The sequence below is a fragment of the Cibotium barometz genome, chromosome 30 (assembly GCF_041138505.1).
Source record: "Cibotium barometz isolate CiBa-2024 chromosome 30, ASM4113850v1, whole genome shotgun sequence".
Classification (NCBI taxonomy): domain Eukaryota; kingdom Viridiplantae; phylum Streptophyta; class Polypodiopsida; order Cyatheales; family Cibotiaceae; genus Cibotium; species Cibotium barometz.
Window position 1 is genome coordinate 11,916,563 of NC_141075.1, and position 20,470 is coordinate 11,937,032.

The following is a 20,470-nucleotide window of genomic DNA, read 5'->3' on the forward strand; positions in this document are numbered from 1 at the left end:
TGCTCGAGCTTCCATGAATTTAAATGAAGAAGACAGAGATGACCGAGAAGGTGAGGAGATGGAAGATAGTTAAAATTTTGATGATAGACAGGGTCAATGAGAACAGCAAGGAGCAAGAAATTTTGATGAGCAACAAGAAGAACGTGGTGAAATTCCTATAAGCCCTCAACCAGGAGCTGCTGCTGCACAGGCTGGTTTTGATCTTTCAGGTTCATCGAGCTATTAAGGAGTTGCAGGATATAGTGCAGGCCATGAAAACTGCTATGGGCACAGGATTTGAATCGGGACATGTAGATGATTTTCCCTAAAACAAGTTACAAAGAAAAGGTCACTACCAACCTTTAATGGAAAGAGGAAGAGGAGTGAAGAAGCAGAAGCATGGATTAAGCAGCTTGAAGATTATTTTTGAACATGTAACTTCATGTGAATGGACATTTGTATCAATGTTTTAAGGTTGCATGTGAAGCGGGATGCTGGAGAGTGATGAGGAGTGGTATATGTGTCTCCAAGAAGCTGCAATTCATAATACAGGATTCCAACTGCGTCAATTGTTTATCATATAATAGTTTTTTGTGAGCCTATATACCTTGGACAGCTTTGAGACAAATTCTCCGTCGAACTTTTAGAAGATTTTCTCCATTCCTTGTAGCAGAGAGGGTGTGTCGATGTTGGCGTTTGTCATTCTATAGAAAAGAGTAAGGTTTTGTTGCACATGAAAGATCTCTTACAACAGTATGGAAAGGGGTTGGTTGATTTTGAAGAGTTGCCTATTCCAGATAGATCAAGTGTTGCCATAGCCAACAATGCTTTGCTAATGGAAGAGATGATGTTTGATTCTGTTCAGCAGGCTGATTTGTCTATTTCCATGGAAAGGAGTCTTAATAGTTGTCAATCAAGAAAATTTGATACTATCCTTAGAGCTATTTCTTTGATCCAGGGTGGTGTTTTTTTCCTTGATGGACCAGGTGGATTAGGCAAAACCTATTTTTACAATGCCTTGCTATCTCGCTTGCGTGGAGAGAAACAAGTTGCCTTGGCATGTGCATCGTCTGGAATAGCTGCATTGTTACTCTCAAATGGTCCTAGAGCTCACTCACGTTTCAAAACCCCATTGATGCTCAATGCTTCTAGCACGTGGAATCAAAGACAATAGCCCATTGATTGAGGTGTTGAAGCTTGCAAGGTTAATCATTTGGGACGAGGCTCCAATGATGCATCGATACACATATGAAGCACTGGAAAGGACATTGAAAGACATTATGCAAAGTGATATAGTGTTTGGTGGAAAAGTTATGCTCTTTGGTGGTGAATTTAGGCAAATCTTATCGGTTGTGCCAAAGGGATTGTGTGAGGATATTGTTGATGCAACTTTATGCCGGTCACATATTTGGAGGTATGTGAGTGTGTTAAAGCTCACCCAAAACATGCGGGTTAGAGAGAGTGCTTATAATGGTATAGAACATGAATTTGTCAAATGGACATAAAAAATTGGAGATGGCTCTATAGGTCAGCCAAACAATAAAGGCAGAGTGGTAATTCCACCACAAATGTTGATCCATGGCAACTCTCTTCTGAGTTTGGTAGAATGGGTATACAAAGATCTTCAAAGAGTGGAGGATTATGCATGCTTCTAGAGGTTGATGAGATCAATGAACTAGCCTTGAGTTCATTGATTGGTCTTGAAAGATAATACCTCAGTGCAAATTCTGTTGTTTCTTGCGCGAGAATGAGGCAATATTGTATCAAATTGAGTACTTGAATAGTTTGAACTTAGGTGGTGGTTACCCTCCTCACCGCTTACTTCTAAAGATTAATGCCCCTATCATGTTGCTCCATAATTTGGACCCTCGACTGGGACTTTGTAATGGTACCAGATTGATATGCAAGCATTTTAACTCAAAGGTGATAGAAGTAAAAGTCATTATAGGTACAAACATTCGAGAAGAAGTCTTTATTCCCACGATAACATTTATGCCTACTATGCTTCAATTGCATTTTCACATGAGAAGGAGACTGTTTCCTGTCAGGTTAGCTTTTAGTATGTCAATAAATAAGTGCCAAGGACAAACATTGAGTGTATTGGGACTTTATCTGGCCTCACAAGTTTTATCACATGGGCAACTGTACGTTGCTATGTCATGTGTTAGATCATTCGATGCGGTGAAAGTGTGTGTAAAGCATATTGTGGAATATGAAAGCGGCACAGAAGGCTCAAACAAAGTCTTCACAATCAATGTGTCTGCAAAGAGGTTTTGCAAATGGCATGCCAAAGAATGTAAATGTAAATGGCAACTTACAAATGTTAGAGACTACATTTATACAAGTAAGCATTTGAATGGAGAATGTTTTCAAAGATGTGACATGTGCAATCTTTGTTTGCTTCTGGATTGCTTTTATATAAAGTGCCATTATATTATTCCTTGCTTGGCTACTGAACACACACACACACACACACACACACACACACACATGTATATATATATATATATATATATATATATATATATATATATATATATATATATATATATATATATATATAGAGAGAGAGAGAGAGAGAGAGAGAGAGAGATTTGATATCAGGGGTATATTGGTATGGATTTGATGGAAGTTGTGATAGATGTTGGACCAAGCTCACCCTAATTCATTAAAAAATTCCTTAAATTTTTAGTCTTGATTTAGTCCATATTTAATTGTATTACAACACATTTTGTGCTTCTTCTTTTGTGATATTGGGATATTTTGAGCTCTCTAGAATGCTCTTTGGAATGTGTGGATTTTCTTTCTATTATGCCGTGAATATGCACGCGGCTATATCCATGTTATATCCATGAGCATCTATAGCCACATGCATAGCTGCACACTAGAATGGTGAACACCCTCCACACCTACGTAACTCCCCTCTCTCTACTGTCTATCCTCTTCATGTGGTTATGGATCCCCTACCTCAATCAAGAAACTCATGCTCAAGGTAAGGTTTTCTTCTCTTTGTTCCTCTCCTTTATTCATTCATATGTATATGTAAGATTAGATTAGCAAGAGAAGGTTAGACTTACCTCCATCTTTGATTCTTGTCTTCTTCTTCTCTCGTCACTTCTTTATCTATAAAAATAGACTTGCTATATTTTTTTTAAAATCTCCTTTTATGGTAGGTAAACCTATTAAATGTTTTCTATTTAAATTTATTATGTTTTCTTGTTTTGCAGGTTTAGGCACTACAAGAGATGGGCACGATAGCCATGCAGCATAGTTGCGTGAAGAGAAGAGAGAGTAGAGATAAGGGAACCATTCTCAGCAGCAGCTGCACACTGTGTGCATCTTCCTCTTGGAAAGAGATATTCTTCTTCTTTCATGGCTGGGGCCATGAGCTCGTCCGTTAGGTCTTTTTGCTCCATGTGAGCAACATGTTTCATGTTGATAGTTTCTTTGGGCTTTTGATGTTTATCTTGTGTCATTATGCAATGCAAACCCAAATTTATGTGGGAGGTCTTACCTCTTGCCTTATTCTGGACAAGGGCAGTGTCTGATCCCATATTTACACTAATGCAATGTGCCCAATACATAATGCGTATAGCATTCATTCTTATGCACATTCCCAAATGCAACTCTGGCTATGAATAATCTTGAATCTGAGTGTAATTTGCAGGCAGTAACCAAGGGTTAAATGCAAAATGATGATTTTCACAAATTTATCAGCACAATTTTACCAGAAATTACATTAAATCAAGGATAACCAATTTGTACGGGATGGTTGGAGTATCAAACCAACTCCGAATTGCAATCTGAAGTTATAGGGATCTGTATCAGATACCTAATGGTTAATTTGAACGCTCAATTGTACCAAAATACAGTGATTAGTACTGATTAATCACTGATTAGCAAATTAATGCACTATTTTGTGTGCAGAAAACAGAGTATGCGGGGAGTCCAGATCTGGTGCCTTAGACTTCAAATGAGCTCAAATGCTTTCAAAGGCATCAATAGCAATGAGTCTAGTTGTAAGATTCCTCCCCCAACCCCTTTTTGATGTCTAGCATATTCCCCTGTAATCAATCCCTCTTCAGAAATATAAAGACCTTGTTTCTAACTGTTTTAGCCTAGAGAGAGAATATTCAGATTATGAATATTTTTGGATAGAAAAATAACTCATCTTATTAAAATAAGTTCCCCTGAAACAGAAATTCAAAAAGAATTTTCCAATGTGCAATTTGAATTAATTGGAAATAGGTATAAAGAACCTTAGTCTAAGGGTCTAGATTTTTCAGAAATTTTTAGATTATGGTCCAATTCAGGTTCCTATGGACCAATAGCATCAATCCATGTGTAGGGAGGAGATAAATCCAATTTGTAAAAGAAGATACCCAAAAATGAGTAAATGCTCACATAAGATGAAGAGTTGAAAATGTACAAGGTTTATTAGTAAAAAACTATGAGCAATAGAATTTTGACACATATGTAAGGAAGGAGAGTTCTTTAAAGAAGGTGCATATTTCACATAAGATGAAGAGTTGAAAATGTACAAGGTTTATTAGTAAAAAACTATGAGCAATAGAATTTTGACACATATGTAAGGAAGGAGAGTTCTTTAAAGAAGGTGCATATTTCACATAAGATGAAGAGTTAAAAATGTACAAGGTTTATTAGGAAAAAACTATGAGCAATAGAATTTTGATACATATGTAAGGAAGGAGAGTTCTTTAAAAAAGGTGCATATTTCACATAAGATGAAGAGTTGAAAATGTACAAGGTTTAGTAGTAAAAAAACTATGAGCAATAAAATTTTGACACATATGTAAGGAAGGAGAGTTCTTTAAAGAAGGTGCATATTTCACATAAGATGAAGAGTTGAAAATGTACAAGGTTTATTAGTAAAAAAACTATGAGCAATAGAATTTTGACACATATGTAAGGAAGGGGAGTTCTTTAAAGGAGGTGCATATTTCACATGCTTGAATGAGTTTTAAACTCAAAAATAATGTGATATCAGCTCGATCAGAAATGATCTTGACTACGTTAGAGTAAAAAGTTATCCTGGTGGAATCACCCGTGCTTTCCGGTAAAGGAAGTTTTTTCGGGTTCGGTTTTGGAACAACCGACGGATTAGTCTCTTATCCGGATATCCGTGGGTGAGGCCCCGAGTGTGGGACCCCTGTCCCGTGCGAGAAGTGCTACTTCCGCTGCTAGTATCCCGAATCTGTTGCTCGGTGGGAACAGGGATCTTACAGTTGGTATCAGAACATTTGGTTAATAAAGATCAACTGAGAAGACAAATATGTCAAAAATTTATCAAGAAACACAAAAAAGTTATAATTGTGTGATATAATTCATACAATTTGATATTCAAACTGAAATTCATAATTTGGTAATTGGTTCTTCAGATGGAAGTACCGCAATTATATAGAATCCCTGACTTGCTTGAGGCCTAGACATGATAGTATTTACCTTATAATTCCAAGGGCCGTGACTACCCGTATATACCGAGAGTATACTGCAGCTCTTTACTGACAGTATATACGAGTAAATCTAAGACTTGAAATTATAAGCGTTAATGCTATCTAGATGATGATTTCGAATGTGATTGATATGATTTTTAATTCTGTTTGAGAATGGATGAATTGATTTGGATTCTGATTGAAAATGCTGATTGAAAAATGTTGATTTTTAAAAAATTAGTTGAAATATAATGAAACCACAATGAGGGGGAATGGGACGAGTCCCTGTGATGATATTCATAACTAAAATGATGATAATGAATTCAGCAAATCACTATGAGGTTAGTGGGTTGTGCTATTAGATTGCTACTGTTAATACTTGACCGGTAGATCAAGTTAAGGGATGTCAAATTGAGAACTTGCTTGACTGAAATTTCCGTGGAGGAAGGTTCCGAAGGAAACTTTGCGGTCTAATGGATCATTATCATGTTAAAGATATGAATGATATGATCTGAATGAATTGTTATTTGAGTTCTATATAAGGGATATTTATCCCAGTGTTCTGTTGGGTTGACCAGAATATAAGGAACCCCAGAATAAAATTATATCTTAAGAAAAAGAGCTGTCCTCTACCTTGCGAGATGAGGACATCTCGCACTTTTTAAGTGGGGTAGAATGTAAGATTCCTCCCCAGCCTTCGAGGTATACAGGAGTAAGAATCTCCCTTTCTGATCTTATAATTATTCCCTCTCTAAAATAAAAGAAAGTTTCTGTTTAGAAAAGGAAGACCCTTTCCCTAGAATACTTCTCAGGAGTCCCACCTGTTTTAAGGATTTAGAACAATGAGTTCAGAAGTGAGAATCGGTGTTTTGGATACCAAGGTTTTGGTTTTCATTCGAGTACGGCCCAAAAGAAGTTCTTTATCTCTTGGGGAGTATAAGAAGTTATCCCCCAGATATTGTGACCCTTATATCTGAATTCAATGAAAGTAGGTGACTTAGCCTACAAGTTTCTTTTATCTCCTCATCTCAAAAATCTTAATGCCTTCTATAGAAAAATGTGTCAATCACAAATCATGGAAAGACGGTAAAACTTCAGTGGCAAGTTACCGTTGGCTTCTAGGTTATGCTAGCTCCTTCCTTTATATAAGTCGTAACTTTTACTTATCGCTCACAATAATCTTACTCCCATCAATCTCCTTTCTTTCTTAATCTCCTTCATGGCTTGGCAACAAGAACTAGTTTTATCCATGATGATTTCTCACCTTCAAGACGCAAGAGAGTCTGTGAAGAAAGACTTTATAGAACAGTATGAGCGCTCACTTTTTCCTCACCTAGGAACTTCTGTAGCGCAGACCAAATGGCGGACCTATCAAAACATAACTAGGGTAACACCCTGGGGTCAGCAGCACTTTCGTAACAATGTCCGCTTGGCCATGGTTATTGAAGCTTTGGGTTTGGGTCCCCGATACTATTGCGTCATGAGATCAAGGCATCTTGGGTTTTCTGAGCGGGTCTTCTTACTGGCTTGTTTTCTTCCTCATGAGAAGATATGCCTTTATCCCGTTTTTGGCTTGCCTCTCAGAGGTCCTTTTGTTAGATCACCCCATACCACTGAGATAGGTGCGGCAATAACCAGCAGGATCATTCCCATAGATGAGTTACCCTATACTTGTGCAGCTTGTGAGTGCTGCTTTTGTGACCATATGATGGACGGGCTTATGGAAGTGTAAAGAGTTCTATCTTTACTGTATAAGTTCCGAGAATGAATAAAGTTTAAATCTTGTTCTTATCTTGCTTTCTTTAAGACTTTTCTTGGTGGTTAATCTTGATTAAAATTTTTCTCTAAGTCTCATATTCGTGCATCTTGCGAAATTATCCCAGATGCGAGATGATGAAGGAATGATGGGAAATTAAGAATCAATTGGATAAATTGGAAGATGGTGATCAATGATACTATGGTTTTATTAAAGGATTGTTTTAAACTGGTTGAATCTGTGAAAAGGCAATTTCATATTGGGTGTGTGAGTGGTGTGACTAGTTTTATTTTTGCATGAACATCCGGCTAGGGGGCCTTGGAACTCTTTTCCTTGGTACCCGGGACAAAACCTAACCAAATTCTTAATTGGATCCCATCACTACAGTGGTTGGGCGGTTGGCTAACCCATGGGATTGGATGGGGTTAGGCTGGACTGATGGATCCGTAAATCGAGACTCAAACTTTTGTTTTTACGATAGATAAAATAAATCCCGGACAGTAACTGTTCTATGGATAGGAATCAACGGCTGTGCCTCTTGAATGGGGAAAAAAGCGTTGATCCCAATGATCCAAGTGCAAGTTCTTCCTTGACCTGACCAAGTATCTTATAGATGCAATTGGATCAGCTCGATCAGAAATGATCTTGACTACGTTAGAGTAAAAAGTTATCCTGGTGGAATCACCCGTGCTTTCCGGTAAAGGAAGTTTTTTCGGGTTCGGTTTTGGAACAACCGACGGATTAGTCTCTTATCCGGATATCCGTGGGTGAGGCCCCGAGTGTGGGACCCCTGTCCCGTGCGAGAAGTGCTACTTCCGCTGCTAGTATCCCGAATCTGTTGCTCGGTGGGAACAGGGATCTTACAGTTGGTATCAGAGCATTTGGTTAATAAAGATCAACTGAGAAGACAAATATGTCAAAAATTTATCAAGAAACACAAAAAAGTTATAATTGTGTGATATAATTCATACAATTTGATATTCAAACTGAAATTCATAATTTGGTAATTGGTTCTTCAGATGGAAGTACCGCAATTATATAGAATCCCTGACTTGCTTGAGGCCTAGACATGATAGTATTTACCTTATAATTCCAAGGGCCGTGACTACCCGTATATACCGAGAGTATACTGCAGCTCTTTACTGACAGTATATACGAGTAAATCTAAGACTTGAAATTATAAGCGTTAATGCTATCTAGATGATGATTTCGAATGTGATTGATATGATTTTTAATTCTGTTTGAGAATGGATGAATTGATTTGGATTCTGATTGAAAATGCTGATTGAAAAATGTTGATTTTTAAAAAATTAGTTGAAATATAATGAAACCACAATGAGGGGGAATGGGACGAGTCCCTGTGATGATATTCATAACTAAAATGATGATAATGAATTCAGCAAATCACTATGAGGTTAGTGGGTTGTGCTATTAGATTGCTACTGTTAATACTTGACCGGTAGATCAAGTTAAGGGATGTCAAATTGAGAACTTGCTTGACTGAAATTTCCGTGGAGGAAGGTTCCGAAGGAAACTTTGCGGTCTAATGGATCATTATCATGTTAAAGATATGAATGATATGATCTGAATGAATTGTTATTTGAGTTCTATATAAGGGATATTTATCCCAGTGTTCTGTTGGGTTGACCAGAATATAAGGAACCCCAGAATAAAATTATATCTTAAGAAAAAGAGCTGTCCTCTACCTTGCGAGATGAGGACATCTCGCACTTTTTAAGTGGGGTAGAATGTAAGATTCCTCCCCAGCCTTCGAGGTATACAGGAGTAAGAATCTCCCTTTCTGATCTTATAATTATTCCCTCTCTAAAATAAAAGAAAGTTTCTGTTTAGAAAAGGAAGACCCTTTCCCTAGAATACTTCTCAGGAGTCCCACCTGTTTTAAGGATTTAGAACAATGAGTTCAGAAGTGAGAATCGGTGTTTTGGATACCAAGGTTTTGGTTTTCATTCGAGTACGGCCCAAAAGAAGTTCTTTATCTCTTGGGGAGTATAAGAAGTTATCCCCCAGATATTGTGACCCTTATATCTGAATTCAATGAAAGTAGGTGACTTAGCCTACAAGTTTCTTTTATCTCCTCATCTCAAAAATCTTAATGCCTTCTATAGAAAAATGTGTCAATCACAAATCATGGAAAGACGGTAAAACTTCAGTGGCAAGTTACCGTTGGCTTCTAGGTTATGCTAGCTCCTTCCTTTATATAAGTCGTAACTTTTACTTATCGCTCACAATAATCTTACTCCCATCAATCTCCTTTCTTTCTTAATCTCCTTCATGGCTTGGCAACAAGAACTAGTTTTATCCATGATGATTTCTCACCTTCAAGACGCAAGAGAGTCTGTGAAGAAAGACTTTATAGAACAGTATGAGCGCTCACTTTTTCCTCACCTAGGAACTTCTGTAGCGCAGACCAAATGGCGGACCTATCAAAACATAACTAGGGTAACACCCTGGGGTCAGCAGCACTTTCGTAACAATGTCCGCTTGGCCATGGTTATTGAAGCTTTGGGTTTGGGTCCCCGATACTATTGCGTCATGAGATCAAGGCATCTTGGGTTTTCTGAGCGGGTCTTCTTACTGGCTTGTTTTCTTCCTCATGAGAAGATATGCCTTTATCCCGTTTTTGGCTTGCCTCTCAGAGGTCCTTTTGTTAGATCACCCCATACCACTGAGATAGGTGCGGCAATAACCAGCAGGATCATTCCCATAGATGAGTTACCCTATACTTGTGCAGCTTGTGAGTGCTGCTTTTGTGACCATATGATGGACGGGCTTATGGAAGTGTAAAGAGTTCTATCTTTACTGTATAAGTTCCGAGAATGAATAAAGTTTAAATCTTGTTCTTATCTTGCTTTCTTTAAGACTTTTCTTGGTGGTTAATCTTGATTAAAATTTTTCTCTAAGTCTCATATTCGTGCATCTTGCGAAATTATCCCAGTTGCGAGATGAGGACATCTCGCATTTTTTAAGTGGGGTAGAATGTAAGATTCCTCCCCCAACCCCTTTTTGATGTCTAGCATATTCCCCTGTAATCAATCCCTCTTCAGAAATATAAAGACCTTGTTTCTAACTGTTTTAGCCTAGAGAGAGAATATTCAGATTATGAATATTTTTGGATAGAAAAATAACTCATCTTATTAAAATAAGTTCCCCTGAAACAGAAATTCAAAAAGAATTTTCCAATGTGCAATTTGAATTAATTGGAAATAGGTATAAAGAACCTTAGTCTAAGGGTCTAGATTTTTCAGAAATTTTTAGATTATGGTCCAATTCAGGTTCCTATGGACCAATAGCATCAATCCATGTGTAGGGAGGAGATAAATCCAATTTGTAAAAGAAGATACCCAAAAATGAGTAAATGCTCACATAAGATGAAGAGTTGAAAATGTACAAGGTTTATTAGTAAAAAACTATGAGCAATAGAATTTTGACACATATGTAAGGAAGGAGAGTTCTTTAAAGAAGGTGCATATTTCACATAAGATGAAGAGTTGAAAATGTACAAGGTTTATTAGTAAAAAACTATGAGCAATAGAATTTTGACACATATGTAAGGAAGGAGAGTTCTTTAAAGAAGGTGCATATTTCACATAAGATGAAGAGTTGAAAATGTACAAGGTTTATTAGTAAAAAACTATGAGCAATAGAATTTTGATACATATGTAAGGAAGGAGAGTTCTTTAAAAAAGGTGCATATTTCACATAAGATGAAGAGTTGAAAATGTACAAGGTTTAGTAGTAAAAAAACTATGAGCAATAAAATTTTGACACATATGTAAGGAAGGAGAGTTCTTTAAAGAAGGTGCATATTTCACATAAGATGAAGAGTTGAAAATGTACAAGGTTTATTAGTAAAAAAACTATGAGCAATAGAATTTTGACACATATGTAAGGAAGGGGAGTTCTTTAAAGGAGGTGCATATTTCACATGCTTGAATGAGTTTTAAACTCAAAAATAATGTGATATTTTTATCTCTCATATCTCTTGAACCAAACCAAATCAAAATGGAACCAAATCGAATCAAAAAGTAACCAAACTAGGCCCAAATCTAGTCCAAATTCAACCAAATTGACTTGGAAAATTCTAGAATCAGTTTGTTTGGTTAGGAGCTCAATTTTTCCTATAAATAGAAGCCTTCCCTTGTTGAAAAAGATATAATGTCTTATGCATTGTTACTCTACTCTACCTAAGCCAAGAACGGTGAATTCTTTAATAATCACTAGTTTTTGACACTTCTCTCTTTCATCAATCTCCATTGGTGGCTCCATCAACATACTAAACCAATTGATTGGTTGGGGGCCTCTACCGTGATCAAAGAATCAAGCAAATTATAAGATAAGTATAGTGAATTTTGATCTTTTTCTTTAATTTCTCAATGATTCTCTCTTCTTAACCCCTCTCAAGCTTGAGAAGCTTAATTGATATGGTTTTTGAAATGCTATTGAAGTTAATTAATTAATGATAGTAAAGAATTACATAAAATTCTATTTATATTTAATTCTAATGGTCTTTCTCTCTCTCACTTAAGAAATGGTCATACTCATGATCCTTTTCAATCCAAATGAAGCTTTTCATAAGGCTTCTCCTTAATCCAAGATTAAGCTATGCTTGAGGCTAAATTAATGGCTTTTTTCTATGCTTTAGTTATGTATATCGATAATTCAATCCATTATGGATTGATGATCCAATTAGAGACCATTCTAATTATTTCCTTAATGATAAGCCTTATCCCTTAGAAAAAATTGAGATTTATCAGTCATAGTAGCGGAGCTATGGCAAAATTTTTATAGAAATTACGCATAACATAATTTCATTCAAAGCATAAAAAGAGGACTTCCTACCATATTCTAGGAATTATCATCCTAGATTAATTAAAAGAATATTATTATGCATGGAGATATGGATGTTTGCATGTAGATGTAGAGGTATGGATGTGAGTGTGAATGTGGAGGTGGATGTATGCATGGAGATGTGGATGTATACATGTAGATGTAGATGTATAAATGTGGATGTGGATGTGGAGGTGGATGGTTGCATGTAGATGTAGATGTATAGATGTAGATGGGAATGGAGATGTGGATGTATGTATGTAGATGTAGATGTATAGATGTAGATGTGGATGTGGAGGTGGATGGATGCATGTAGATGTAGATGTAGATGTAGATGTAGATGTATAGATGTAGATGTGAATAGAGATGTGGATGTATGCATGTAGATGTAGATGTATAGATGTAGATGTGGATGTGGAGGTGGATGTATGCATGTAGATGTAGATGTGGATGTGGATGTGGAGGTGGATGTATGCATGAAGATGTGGATGTATGCATGTAGAAATAGATGTGTAGATGAGGATGTAAATGGAGATGTGGATGGATGCATGTAGATGTAGATGTATAGATGTGGATCCACGTGGATGTGGAGGTGGATGGATGCATGTAGATGTAGATGTATAGATGTAGATGTGAATGGAGATGTGGATGTATGCATGTAGATGTAGATGTATAGATGTAGATGTGGATGTGGAGGTGGATGTATGCATGTAGATGTAGATGTGGATGTAGATGTGGAGGTGGATGTATGCATGTAGATGTAGATGTATAGATGTGGATGTGAGTGTGGAGGTGGATGTATGCATGTAGATGTAGATGTATGGAGGTGAATGTGAATGTGGATGTGGATGTATGCATAGAGTTGTGGATGTATGCATGTAGATGTAGATGTATAGATGTGGATGTGAATGTGGAGGTGGATGTATGCATGTAGATGTAAATGTATGGATGTGAATGTGAATGTGGATGTGGATGTATGCATGGAGTTGTGGATGTATGCGTGTAGATATGAATGTATGCATGTAGATGTGGATGTATGGATGTGAATGTGGATATGGAATGTGGAATAAGTAAGGTGGGTTGATGAGGGATAATGTGGAAAAATGAGAGTTAATATAGAAATTGTATTTGTAAACTGTTTGTAAATGCTGTTTGTAAATGATTGTTTTATGTCAAGAATGCTGGGGGGAGCATTTTGGCCGTCTTGTGATTAAGGTCGTGATGATAAAGTTGCAACTGCTGACGGAGAGTCAATGAAGGACGTCTCGCGTAGCAAGGTCGGCCGAGGTCTTGACCAGCCTCGGTGCGATTAAAATGGTGAGCTTCCGGTACGGTGGATGAGGGGCCAAGGAAGCGGCCTATGAGTGAAGCGCTAGGTCACCTGCGAAGGATCCTAGAGGGTGCTGACCATACGGTGCTCGGGCTCTGGGTCGCCTAGGATACCCACGCGTGCGTCGAGGAAGATATTGGAACAAGAGTAGGAGTTGTTTTCTGAAATCGGGCATGGATCTGGTTGATTGACCTTGCTGGTCTTCAATGGATGAGTCCATGGCTCTTTATATGGATCTGTTGGTTGATCTTGCTGATCTTCAACGAGAGTCCATCTTGATAAGTGATTATATTGCCGAGTATTATGGGCTAGGAACTATCGAAACGGCTCCTGAGCGTTCTAGTTGCCAATGATGCCATAGATACTCTGATGAAGGAATGATGGGAAATTAAGAATCAATTGGATAAATTGGAAGATGGTGATCAATGATACTATGGTTTTATTAAAGGATTGTTTTAAACTGGTTGAATCTGTGAAAAGGCAATTTCATATTGGGTGTGTGAGTGGTGTGACTAGTTTTATTTTTGCATGAACATCCGGCTAGGGGGCCTTGGAACTCTTTTCCTTGGTACCCGGGACAAAACCTAACCAAATTCTTAATTGGATTCCATCACTACAGTGGTTGGGCGGTTGGCTAACCCATGGGATTGGATGGGGTTAGGCTGGACTGATGGATCCGTAAATCGAGACTCAAACTTTTGTTTTTACGATAGATAAAATAAATCCCGGACAGTAACTGTTCTATGGATAGGAATCAACGGCTGTGCCTCTTGAATGGGGAAAAAAGCGTTGATCCCAATGATCCAAGTGCAAGTTCTTCCTTGACCTGACCAAGTATCTTATAGATGCAATTGGATCAGCTCGATCAGAAATGATCTTGACTACGTTAGAGTAAAAAGTTATCCTGGTGGAATCACCCGTGCTTTCCGGTAAAGGAAGTTTTTTCGGGTTCGGTTTTGGAACAACCGACGGATTAGTCTCTTATTCGGATATCCGTGGGTGAGGCCCCGAGTGTGGGACCCCTGTCCCGTGCGAGAAGTGCTACTTCCGCTGCTAGTATCCCGAATCTGTTGCTCGGTGGGAACAGGGATCTTACACTAGTAGAGGATTAAGCCAAGAACCACAAGATTTGACCAAATATTAAAAGCTTAATCTCTGTTTTACCAAAGTCACCTGTAGATTAGATGAAGAGCTTGGATCTCACTGTAGACTTGATGAAATTGAATTCTGTCTTCACCAGCTTGTAGAGCATGCTTGAATACACCTTGGGCTAGGAGGAATTAGAAGCATTTGATTTGATTTGATGGAGGAGAGATCTTCTAATTACTCAAAAAAAACGCGCCGGCCAAATCGTCGATTTCTCCTTCCTTCGCTGATGGTTTGCTACGCCGTTTTCATGGGCTTGAAGCCAAGGGAGTTGGCTAGCTTGTGTTAGAAGGGCTTGCCCTAATTTTATGTGTGCAAGGTGAATGAGATCCTCCATTGGCTGGGGGTGAAGGGGTGAAGTAAAAAATAACTAAAATTTTGATTATTTTCTAATTATCTACTAATCCTAACTAATTAGATAATGGGCTCATAAATCTGATGGATTCTAGGCATGGCTCTAATACCATGTTGAAATTTGAGCATTGTGATGAGCTATGGTGGATCAAACACTAAAATCAACATCATTAATAAAGTGATTAGTAAATAATTAAGACGTAATTAGTGGATAGTTAGCAAATAGATTAATGTAGGCATGGATACTCAAAAACTAGCAAATTCTCATTAGGGCTATGCTTCAATTTATAGAGTTTACATCAAGCATCAAATCCCATTGATTTCTCCATGATTTACTCCCAGAATATCTCCACCTCTTGCTTGATTCTCTCCACCTCTTCTCTTTTCCCTGAATATCTCCCAGAATAACTCCACACTTCCTAAATCTTCTCATGCTACCCTTTATTCTCTCCCAGTAGATTCTTCTCATCTTTTCACGGGTTCTTTCACATTTACACATCCTCTTTTACAGCCTCTAACCAAGGGCTTGTTCCCGCACACACCCTATTCACTTGTATTTTAACAACACACACACACACACACACACACACACACACGATATTTCAAAAACCCTCAAACAACACACACACACACACACTATTCACTAACTATTCACAAAACTCAATCCTTCATAAAACTTTTAAAAACATTTTCAACATATTTTAAAACCCACACACACACCCACAAAATACTCTCTCTCTCTCTCTCTCTCTCTCTCTCTCTCACACACACACACACACACACACACACACACACACAATTTCAAAAACCCACAAAATACACACACTCTCTCTCTCTCTTTCTCTCTCCCTCTCTCTCTCTCTCTCTCTCTCTCTCCTTCACACACACACACACAGACACACTTTCAAAAACCCTCAAACAACACACATACTATTCACTAACTGTTAAAATTAATAAAACTTTCATTAATAAAATTAACACACACACACACACACAAAATACACACTCTCTCTCTCTCTCTCTCTCTCTCTCTCTCTCTCTCTCACACACACACACACACACACACTCTTCTATAACAAACTTAACATTATTATATTAGACCGAGGACGGGAGGCAGCAACCAAAGGGGAGGAACACCTCTAAAACAAACTTAGCATTATTATATTAGAAAAAATAAGGTGAGAGAGAGAGAGACAGAGAGAGAGATAGAGGGAGAGACAGAAAAGAGAGAGAGAGAAAATGAGAGAGGGGAGAGAGGCATGGTTGTGACGGTCCCATATTCTAACCATATCTTAATTGTACAACTTAGTCTAAGAAAACATTGAAAACTCACTTAACCGTGCTATTTCTACATAGAAATATAATCAAATCAACCTTCTCAACAAATAGCAAACAAGCATGCATGCCATATCCAAGATTCTTTTCACAATCATGTTATCTCAAAAAAAACATTCACATAATATAAATCTCTATCAAATCAAGCATAGCATCTCAATAAATCACCATGTATGTGTCAATCTCAAAGACTTTGTCATCATCACCATGGTCGACAACATGGTTAGTCATAGACCAAATTCCATCCAATCTGGGGCTTTCTTCAATGCCCGTCCACCAAACCTCCACACTGGACATTGCGGCTATCCTGGGTATGCCTCTTTCTAAATCTCGTCCTCTCTGGGTTCTACCACATGGCTCCCAGAGGGCATAAATCTCGTTCTCTGTCCGGTGCTCCCCGTCTAAGGAGACGGCAAGCCCGAATCTCAAAATATCATGTCGAGTCTCATCATCATACACATGCATATCAATCATTGATTTCAAAACAAAGCAATCACAAGTCATGCTAATCATCTTACCCTGATCTCTAGTCCACATTTTAAGATAAGCATATTCAAATCAATCAAAATCAACCTCAAGTATAGAAACAAGCTTTTAATTCAAACAGTCTTTAACTTCTCTTAGTCTTTTAATTCTTTCAAGTTATATATGAATCTTTATTTTTAACAGAATTAGTTTTCATGTTTTAACCAGTGAGATCATCTCTAGTCTCTATAGCTAAGTCTTAACTATGCTTATACGTTAGTCCATCCAGTCTATATAGATAAGATAGCCAATCTTGATAGCAATTTCTAAGGCAAAGCTTAATAACTGGTCTCTTTGGGAGAGTAATATCTTCCAATCTATTTAGAATTAGAGAAAAGTTAAAACTACAAAGTTTTAGGAATGCTAATGCTCTATAAAACGTATCTCAGTACTGGTTCTCTAAAAAATATTTCTAAGGTCTCTTTGAGAGCATTCCAAACGACCAAAGTTGTGTTTTCAACATGAAATTGTCAAAAGCTACCAAGTGACCCACTTTGCACTACTCAAATAACTCAAAAACAAAAGAGATTTGACTTTCTAGCATCTCATACACTCTTGTAGAGTTTTTTGTCATCTAAAACTTTTGTTCTTATGTCAAAATCCGATTCTAACCGCACGAAAAGCTAAATGCTTCGTAAAACAGCCCCCAAGGCTATACCTGAAATCTAGTCACAAACTAGTCAAATATTCTATCTTCTAATTCTTTAACTCCAAAAGTGTTTATTCTATGAGTCGGACTAAGGCAATCAACAATAGTTCTTTGCAAGAAACCCCCCCTCTCCTCGTCTTGCAGTGTTTCCCCGTCGTGCCATGGTTAAGCATGCCGTACATTGACTCAGATTCTCCCATTTACACACTCATCGATTTATTTATTTAATCTCAAAACAATTTAAAGAAAAATAATAGAAAGAGTGCTTGTGACTTCCCCAATATATTTTTTGATGTCTTGATTAATTGAGAGTTGATGTCTACTCTCCAGAACTTGTGGAAGAGTTGTTTGTAGATTTGGCAAGTCTCTCAGATCTGCACTCAAGGCTGCAACAAAACAAATATAAGTTTGTTCACAGTTATCAAAAACTAGTCATGTGGGTACTTAAAATTACTAGAACATGTGCGGTCTACAACTTTGAGGCGGGCAGAATTGCCAAAAGCAGTTGAATGGGAAAGTCGACTCCAAAAATGGATCACGTTTTACTTTTTTATCAAATTTCGATTTGCATGTCCATTTACACACTTCAAGGCTTCTTTTGAGCATACTAACTAATTGAAAACCCAATCTTGAATTTTTACTTAATTTTAACACTTAGAATATTTACCTGCTCTGAAAAATTGCTAAAAATTTACTAGAATTCATTATTGAAATCTGTAACATCCAAAACTTAGGATTGTATGTTACAATGGCTCACCAGCCGCACACAGCACAGAACACTCCAAGACTTGCTTGAGAGGAATTTTGAAAACTCCTAAGGCACCACATTGAAGGTATGGTGGCTACATGCACTGCCCGCCTTGCAACCTCTGGGTTAGAGAGGTGGAGGGGTGGAGTCTGGACCTGCAAGCTTGCAGGAGAAGGTGGCCCTTGTAGCTTGCGGGTGACAAAGAGGAGGTGTCGTGGACTTGCAACCTACGGGTGACAGTGGTTTGAAGGAGGAGGCGGTTGCATGGAGTGCAAAGGCAGCACACCCCTAAAAGAATTTGCCATGTGGAGGGCGTGCATTAGCCGGGTTAAGAATAGGTTGATATTTAAAAACCCACACACCCACCCACAAAATACTCTCTCTCTCTCTCTCTCTCTTTCTCTCTCTCTCACACACACACACTATTTCAAAAACCCACACACCCACCCACAAGATACTCTCTCTCTCTCTCTCTCTCTCTCTCTCTCTCTCACACACACACACACACACTTTCAAAAACCCTCAAACAACACACACATACTATTCACTCACTTTTAGAATTAATAAAAGTTTCATTAATAAAATTAACACACATACAAACAATACTCTCTTTCTCTCTCTCTCTCTCTCTCTCTCTCTCTCTCACACACACACACACACATACAAACACACACACACACACACAATATTTCAGAAACCCTCAAGCAACACACACACACACACTATTCACTAACTATTCACAAAACTAAATCATTCATAAAACTTTTAAAAATGCTTTCAACATATTTTAAAACCCACACACACACCCACAAAATACACTCTCTCTCTCTCTCTCTCACACACACACACACACACACACACACTATTTCAAAAACCCACACACACACCCACAAAATACACTCTCTCTCTCTCTCTCTCTCTCTCTCTCACACACACACACACACAATGTCAAAAATGCACACACACACCCACAAAATACTCTCTCTCTCTCTCTCTCTCTCTCTCTCTCTCTTTCACACACACACACACACACACTTTCAAAAACCCTCAAACAAAACACACATACTATTCACTAACTTTTAAAATTAATAAAATTAACACACACATACACACAATACACTCTCTCTCTCTCTCTCTATATATATATATATGTATATATATATACACCACACACACACACACGATATTTCAAAAACACTCAAACAACACACACGCACTATTCCTAGAACTTTTAAAATCACTTTCAACATATTTCAAAACCCACACACACACACCCACAAAATACTCTCTCTCTCTCTCTCTCTCTCTCTCTCTCTCTCTCACTCACTCACTCACACACACACACACACAATTTCAAAAACCCACACACACACCCACAAAATTCTCTCTCTCTCTCTCTCTCTCTCTCTCTCACACACACACACACACACACACACTATTTCAAAAACCCACACACACACACCCACAAAATACACATTCTCTATCTCTCTTTGTCTCTCTCTCTCTCTCTCTCTCTCTCTCTCTCTCTCTCTCTCTCTCTCTCTCTCTCTCTCTCTCTCTCTCTCTGGCTCTCTCTCTCACACACACTTTCAAAAACCCTCAAACAACACACACATACTATTCACTAAATTTTAAAATTAATAAAACCTTCATTAATAAAATTAACACACACACACACAATACTCTTTCTCTCTCTCTCTCTCTCTCTCTCTCTCTCTCTCTCTCTCTCTCTCTCTCTCTCTCTCTCTCTCTCTCTCTCTCTCTCTCTCTCTCTCTCTCTCTCTCTTCTCTTTCTCAATTAACACACACACTATTCAAAAACCCGTCGAGGGGGGGAGGGAGGTGACGTGGATGCATGCAAGGAGGGGAGCCGGGCGCAAACCAACGCGGTCCATACAAGGAGGGGAGGCCAAACAACCAAGCTCTCCACCAACGTGGCCGCATGCAAGGACACCATTGACCAACAGAGGGCATGCAACCAATCTCTCTCTCTCTCTCTCTCTCTCTCTCTCTCTCTCTCTCTCTCTCTCTCTCTCTCTCTCTCTCTCTCTCTCTCTCTCTCTCTCTCTCTCACACACACACACACATGGCGCAAGGTTCCAGAACACTATTGATGACAGAGCTAGGTGCAAGGAATGCTAGCTTATCTCGGCGAAAGACACCGAGGAAGGGATGTGCACTACAGTAGACCTAGGAGAGGGGAGGCGCGCTACAACAAACCGAGGAGGGGAGGCGACAGCCAAAAGGGAGGAATAATTCCATAACAAACTAAACATTATTATATTAGAGAAAATAAGGTGAGAGAGAGAGAGACAGAGAGACAGAGAGACAGAGAGAGAGAGAGAGA

The 20,470-nt window shown here is 38.3% G+C and overlaps 1 pseudogene; it reads right to left on the reverse strand.

The window, feature by feature from the left end:
• The window catches only part of LOC147621161 (putative E3 ubiquitin-protein ligase XBAT31), a 69,818-nt pseudogene extending 53,320 nt beyond the window's left edge, over positions 1-16,498 (reverse strand).
• Positions 16,499-20,470: the final 3,972 nt, after the last annotated feature.